General features: G+C 26.5%; 1 non-coding gene across 1 annotated transcript; it reads right to left on the bottom strand.

Moving 5' to 3' along the window:
- Positions 1-4,736: 4,736 nt before the first annotated feature.
- LOC115033458 lies at positions 4,737-4,855 on the bottom strand. Its single transcript, XR_003838815.1, has one exon. It is a non-coding gene; the product is annotated as a 5S ribosomal RNA (ribosomal RNA).
- Positions 4,856-6,860: the final 2,005 nt, after the last annotated feature.

Raw genomic sequence — 6,860 nt, 5'->3', positions numbered from 1 at the left:
TAGCAGCGTATTATTGGGCACTTACATTCCAGTGTTCGGGATTGGATTCCCATTGAGATTTGTATTGAATCTTATAAATTAATCCGTGTGAATAAAAAGACATTGTTCCTAAAGACCACAACAACTCGACACTCGATTCTGTTTTATCAACCGCTGCAATTATTCTAGGTGCCGCCGGAATTACTAAAACATTGAAAAAAAAAAATTGGTGGTGTGTATAGTATACATTTTTCTTAATTCAATCAAATTAAAAATATAATATTTAATGTATACTATTAGCGTAATGGTGAAAACGAATTGTCGTTAACGATTTTCCCAGTGCATTTTGGCCGATTATTGTGAAATAGTAATACTCGTATGATTGTCTGTATAGCGGTGTAGTAGACAAATCCCAATAACAAGTATTATTTCTAATATCCGAATCTGTAGGACAATTTAAGATACTTCTGGAAGTAAAAATAAATGGTTTATATTTTAAATAAAAAATGTACGTTTTTATTAATGTACCATTGTTGCTAACGCTTTTAGTACGCTTATAAAATATTACCTGCTAAATGCACGACCAGGCAATCTAAAGTATATTTTATAATTAGTTTTTATCGGGTTCTCCGGTTTAGTCCAATTACACGTTAAACTTTCCCAGTTGTTAGAGATACAAGAGAACTTTGTAATGTTGAATGGTTTATCTATAAATAAAGACCAATTATTTATAAATACTAATACAACTAAATACTTTATACACAATATAATATTCAAGGCTGGGCAAGTTAATGATTTTTTTAACACAGTTAGGTTAAGCTAATACCTATGCATCAATAACAAAAAGCTAATAATTAATACACACTTTTTCTAACTTTTTATTGCCTAATTAAAAAAAAATTAATTTTAACGCTAGCCTACTTTATTTCTTACCAACCCAAAACTAAATTATATAATACTGTTACTTTATACAGACATACAGTATTTCCATATGGTATATATTTCATTAAAGTTTTATGTTTCTAAAAAAAGAACAATAGTTAGACCTATCTAATAGATTAAATTGAAAAATATAAAGTTTTTAACATTAACAATTCACAGAAAATATTTTTTGACATGGAAACGAAATAGACTGAAATAGTGAAATGTAATAAAGTTAAGAACAAAATAAATTAACTTAACTTAGTTCTTAAAATGAAAAATTAATTCGTTCATTTTGAGTTAATTAAAAAAGAAATTTAGTAAGCTAATAAAAATTTAAAAGTAACTAGTTAAGTTAAAAACCTAAATAAAATAGTTCTCACTGTAACCATATTTTTTATGGACAAGTTCAAATTCGAACAACATTAGACACCTATTTAGACTAAGAACAACGATTTTAGTAATGTTGTAATTTAAAAATATTATTCTTGGGTGCTTTTAAAGTTGATTATTATATTTTATAAACATAATGCCATTTTAAAATACGGCAAAAATTAATTCAACCAACTGTAATAGCAAAATAAATTATTTTAATACCAATAGTATCAGTAAATATACTTAAGCATATAATAATACAATATATAATATAGGCTAACAAATCGTCTTTTCCTAAAAGAATAATATTTTAATAAATATAATTTTAAATTATATTTATTATTTCTCAATAATATTTTTTGCTTACAATGATTTATCATTAAACTCAAATTAAACTCATCCATTACAGTGTCCCACTCGACATACCTTCCCACCTTTTTTTTTTATTCCTTACTTTTTTATTTTATTTTTAAAATATTTCAAAATGTTACAAATAAACGAATTTTATAGTGATCATAAGCAAGTAATATAATCGCAACTAAGCCCTGTCCAAGATGAACATCGCTTAAAAATGTTTGAAAAAGAGGTTGAACAAAAAAAAATAATAATTTTATGCATAGGTTATAACTTATACGATTGCAGTTAACTTACATCCAACAAAAACATTGTTAAGACACACACCAATGCAGTCATCATGTGAATCATGTGAATCACTTGGATGCAATTCAACAGTGTTTACAATGTTTTTTTGTAGAGTGTTATTGATTGATGTACCAGACGATTTGGATGGTTCAACAAAGTGGTTGTTTATATCCAAACATACCATACATTTATAAACATCGGAACTAGCTGGCGGATTAGGTACGCACAATTGGGCTGCCGTTGAGTTGACGATTGACACATATTGTTCGGGCATACGTTCATCGTTCCTATAGAACCTGATTCTGTGGCTTAGAAGTTTTGATTTGTTACCATCAGCAGCATTATCACTATACACTTTCTGCAATTGATCGTGGTTAGGATTTAAAACGCATAAAATTTCCAATGGAGTACCGCTGTTGTATTCGATAAAAATTTCGCCAGTCGGAGAAGTTCCTAAAATTGGAAAAAAAAATATGTTTTGATTTGTATTGCATTTTGTGTTAATAATGTGAAACAGATGTTTGAATGTAAAAATAATTAATACATTTTTAGAAACCAATGTACAAAGAACACTAATTTCTGAACTGGATGAAAAAGTTCTTGTTAGACGTTTTTCTTGTATAATATGAGGAATCGTTGAAAGAGTTATATCAAAAGTAATTGGTTGGATGCTATACTTTAGCTTAAACAATTTTCTGATTCAAAAGTTTGATCTATCAACAACTAATTTATTATAATATTTTAAATTGATATTGGTAAATACCAATTAAATGGTAAATTGGTATTTAAAATTGTTTTTTATGTTCAATTGTTTGGTTCAATCTATGATTGATGTGTTTTATAATATATTGCAGGTCAATGAGTTTATGAATGAATAACGAATGTTATAATATTATAATTAATATTTAAATGATCATTTTGTTTTTTGTACATAATATATATAATTGGTTAATTATCGAAAGGTTATTCAATTTACTATACGATTCAGTATAACTTAAAAGCTAAAATTGATTCATATCCTTACTTCCAGGTGAATATATGTCGGGACCACAATTATTTGATGAATTTGAAAACTTAACTAATATAAGTATTATTAATATTCCATCAATCCATTGCTGTCCCAATGTAAACTGTTTGTGTTTGAAAGTTCCAACTTTATACTGTCGATGTACCATGATTACACCTCTACTGCAGATCACCTATAACAAAAAAAAAAAACTATTGACCTTCTGAAACAAATTATATAAAATGTTTTCTTGCTTTGATAATAGTAGAAACTATTAATTATTATTTTCTATTAAATATAGGTTTTAAATAAATATACTAATTATATACTCTTTGCATTTTGTTAAATAAAATGGTAGGTACCCGGCCAAACTAACAAAAAAACAATAGCGAAAGAATAAAATATGTATCAAATATTTGGGCATTGGGGAACAATTATAAATTATTATAATATATAATATTATATAATAGTAATTTAATTTATATCTTATTTTAATTATTATATAGATATAGGAACTTATAAAACTATATTATAGAAAAAAGATTATTCTACAAGTACACTACCTATACCTACACTAAAATTGGTATGGGTTTTGACACAGTCGTATATTCTGAATGCATATTTTAAGACAACATTTTAGACACCACATGTAAATAGAAACTTGTCTTTTGAGTAGCTTAGAATAATATTTTTTAGATTTTATAACTTTTAAAATGTAGTTTTATATTTAAGTGGGATATTTTTTTATAAATCAAAGCTCCCTCCAAACCTTAGTAACACTGTCTATATAGCAGCGATTATCAACCTTTTTATATCCGCTTTTTTTCACACAGTTTGAAATTAGATTAAGGTTTAGGAATATGACCCCCAAATTTTTAAGTAAGCTTTATCATCTGATAATAATTAAATTAGTTTTACTTTTTTTATTAGGAATAAAAAACAATAGGTGGGTTATATGAAATTGTATTTAGTAATTTTAAAATATAATTGTACACGAAAAACGATTCTGAGCGGAGACAATTTGTCAGCCAAGGATACTATATTTATAAAATAATAACACGATAATATTAACAATAATCGAACATTTTATATGACTATAAATAGCTCATAATTAGACAAAATATTTTGAAAATTTTTCGGTGTATAGAAAATGCTAATATGAACTTTCTATGAAAACATGTATTTACGATACAGTGTTACAACAAAAACTAAAATAGATTTTGCCAAAACCGATTTTGCGTAAAAATTCCCGTTTTTCTTACTTTCTTGTTTTTTTTGTTTTTCCAGGTGATTTTGAATAGAATTTAAATACAATACCCATAAACAGTAGTCGAGTGTGGGTGTGCCAGTCAACAGCTATAATAAATATCATTTTTATTTAACTATATTTCCTATATTATAGTTAACAAGTATTTTACAATAATAAAGTAATCGCAGTCCAATATTGTCCACTAAACTAATTTACTGTTCTTAGTTCTTATAGTAAAATTTCCTACGTAACAATTTAGATAATCTACCTTAGTTTATGGTTGAGAGAAAAAATAAAAATGGTATTGGTGCCTACCTATGCATTTTTTATTTGTTTTGCCTTTAATGTTAATGGCCAAGTGAATTTTGGCCAATAACAGTGGAAAAAATATAATAACTATAATTTAAGGAATACAAGATCTAGATTGAAGCTTATTGTTTAATGTTTATTGTTAACAAAAAAAGTTATGCCAACGGGTAACGACACGTAGTCAAGTTTTATGATTAAAATGAAACAATTAGTATTATTATAACGTGAGGGTAAAAAAATAAATAAAAGATATGCTGCCAACGGCACGTAGTGTTCCCAAGCGGTCACCCATCCAAGTACTAACTACGCCCGACGTTGCTTAACTTCAGTGATCGGACGAGAACTGGTGTATTCAACGTGGTATGGTCGTTGGCGTAGAATTAGAGTTATTAGATTGCATATTGTTATAATAATATGTGTCTGATTCCAGCAAAGACGTAAATTAAGGAATGAACGTTAATGACTAATCAATAACGATATTTACGATCAAATTATAAAGTATACGATATTGTCTATTGACTAGGAATTAACGCTAATGTAATAATGTCCATTATTTTCAAGCAATGATGCATTTAGAAATATTTCATAGGTAATGACGATAACTCCGGGATTTTTCAGACATTATTGGTCCAATTAATATTAAATCAATTCTAATCAAAAATCAAAAATCTATTGCAATTTGATTATTAGATGAACTTTAATTTTAAGTACTTATTATAAGTTGTAAACAGTTGTGTATGTAAAAGTTTAAAAAATGTATTTGTACATTTTAATTAGAAACGGTTTGCGTTGTAAAGTCGATCTATCAATAATCGGTAGACGGTAGGTACTAACAATAACTTACTCTCCAGCTCTTATATGTCGATGCTCGTACATTAGGTAGGTACCTACATTTCAAGTAAAAAAAAGATAGCCGTATATCGGATACATAACATGTCATCTATATAATAGGTATACTTTATTTGTTATAATAATTAATTAACAACTATATTAATTAAATTAAATGCATGCCTACTAGTACATTAGATAACATAAATTTAGTATCTACCTATTATACTATAACCTATTGTAACCTATAGTACCTACATTCATAGTGTCACAGTACATCAAATTGCGAAATTAAATTATTCAATTTATTTATGTAATACTAAGTATAATTTATCTTACATCTATTATTACACTTCTGACCCAATTTAAATATTTCGCTAAATAAAACCTATCATCATTGTCTATCAGTATTAGACATTAAGGTAATTTCCTATTTATAGTTTTAAATGAAGAAAGTCTGATGACAACAGAAGAAGTAGAGGAAGACCATACAACGAATCAAAGGTTGATTTATAGTTTAAATTTTTTTAATAAAATAAGCAATAACCAATCTATGTGTAATACTTGTCAAAAAGTATTAAAAAGTCCTTCATCAACAACAACCACTCTAGTAAGGCATCTTAAAATCCACACTAAAAATGAGGTAAGATCACTTACTTCTTGCTTATCTATTTATTAATTGTTAATTAAATAATAAATATATTTATATTTATATGATTATCTACTTGAATTAATTAATATAAATGTTTTAATAGGTAAATAATATATTATATTTGCATAATGGAGTTAAAAGATTCAAAATTAAAAATATATTTTTTTTTAGATACAGGAATACTTTCAACAACCACTTCTTCCTCCTTCATCAAATCCCCTTGCATGGTGAAAAACTAGTACTGAAAAATGTTCAAGTTTGGTTCCTGTTGCATTAGTACCTTAGTATTCCAGGAACATCAGTTTCTAGCGAACGGATGTTTTCCAAAGCAGGACAAGTGGTTATAGCTCGAAGACGAAGGCTATCACCTCAATCGGCTAAAAAATTGGTGTTCTTACGAGACAATATTTAAATTAATATTTAATTATATAATTTAAAATTTGATAGAAAATTTAAATAAAAAATAATAATAAATAGTAACAACTAGCAAGACGTAGTTAATACGTGATAATTAATTATAGTTAATTTATTTTTTCTAAACCTAAATCATGAGTATACTTGAATATTTAATAATTAATATTTATGTATTTATAAAATAAATTGTAATTTCCATTGTTTATACTTTTTATTATTTAATATTTAATGTTTATTTAATAACTTTATATTTTATAAGATAATCATTAGTAAATACTAAATAATAAACAATAAATGAATAATACATTTTTAACCTCTGGACTTTTTTAATGTTCGGTTCGAGCTCGACAAAATATTTTGAAAAGTTCGGTTCGGTTCGAGTTCGATTAAAAATATGTAGGTTCGGATCTGTTTGAGTTCGTTAATTTAAAGAAGAGTTTGGTTCGGGTTCGGTTCGACGTTAAAAATCAGGGTTCGTAACATTA

Source organism: Acyrthosiphon pisum, chromosome X (genome assembly GCF_005508785.2).
Source record: "Acyrthosiphon pisum isolate AL4f chromosome X, pea_aphid_22Mar2018_4r6ur, whole genome shotgun sequence".
Classification (NCBI taxonomy): Eukaryota; Metazoa; Arthropoda; class Insecta; order Hemiptera; family Aphididae; genus Acyrthosiphon; species Acyrthosiphon pisum.
The sequence above is the reverse complement of the archived record's forward strand: the minus strand, read 5'-3'. Positions and strand labels throughout refer to the sequence as shown.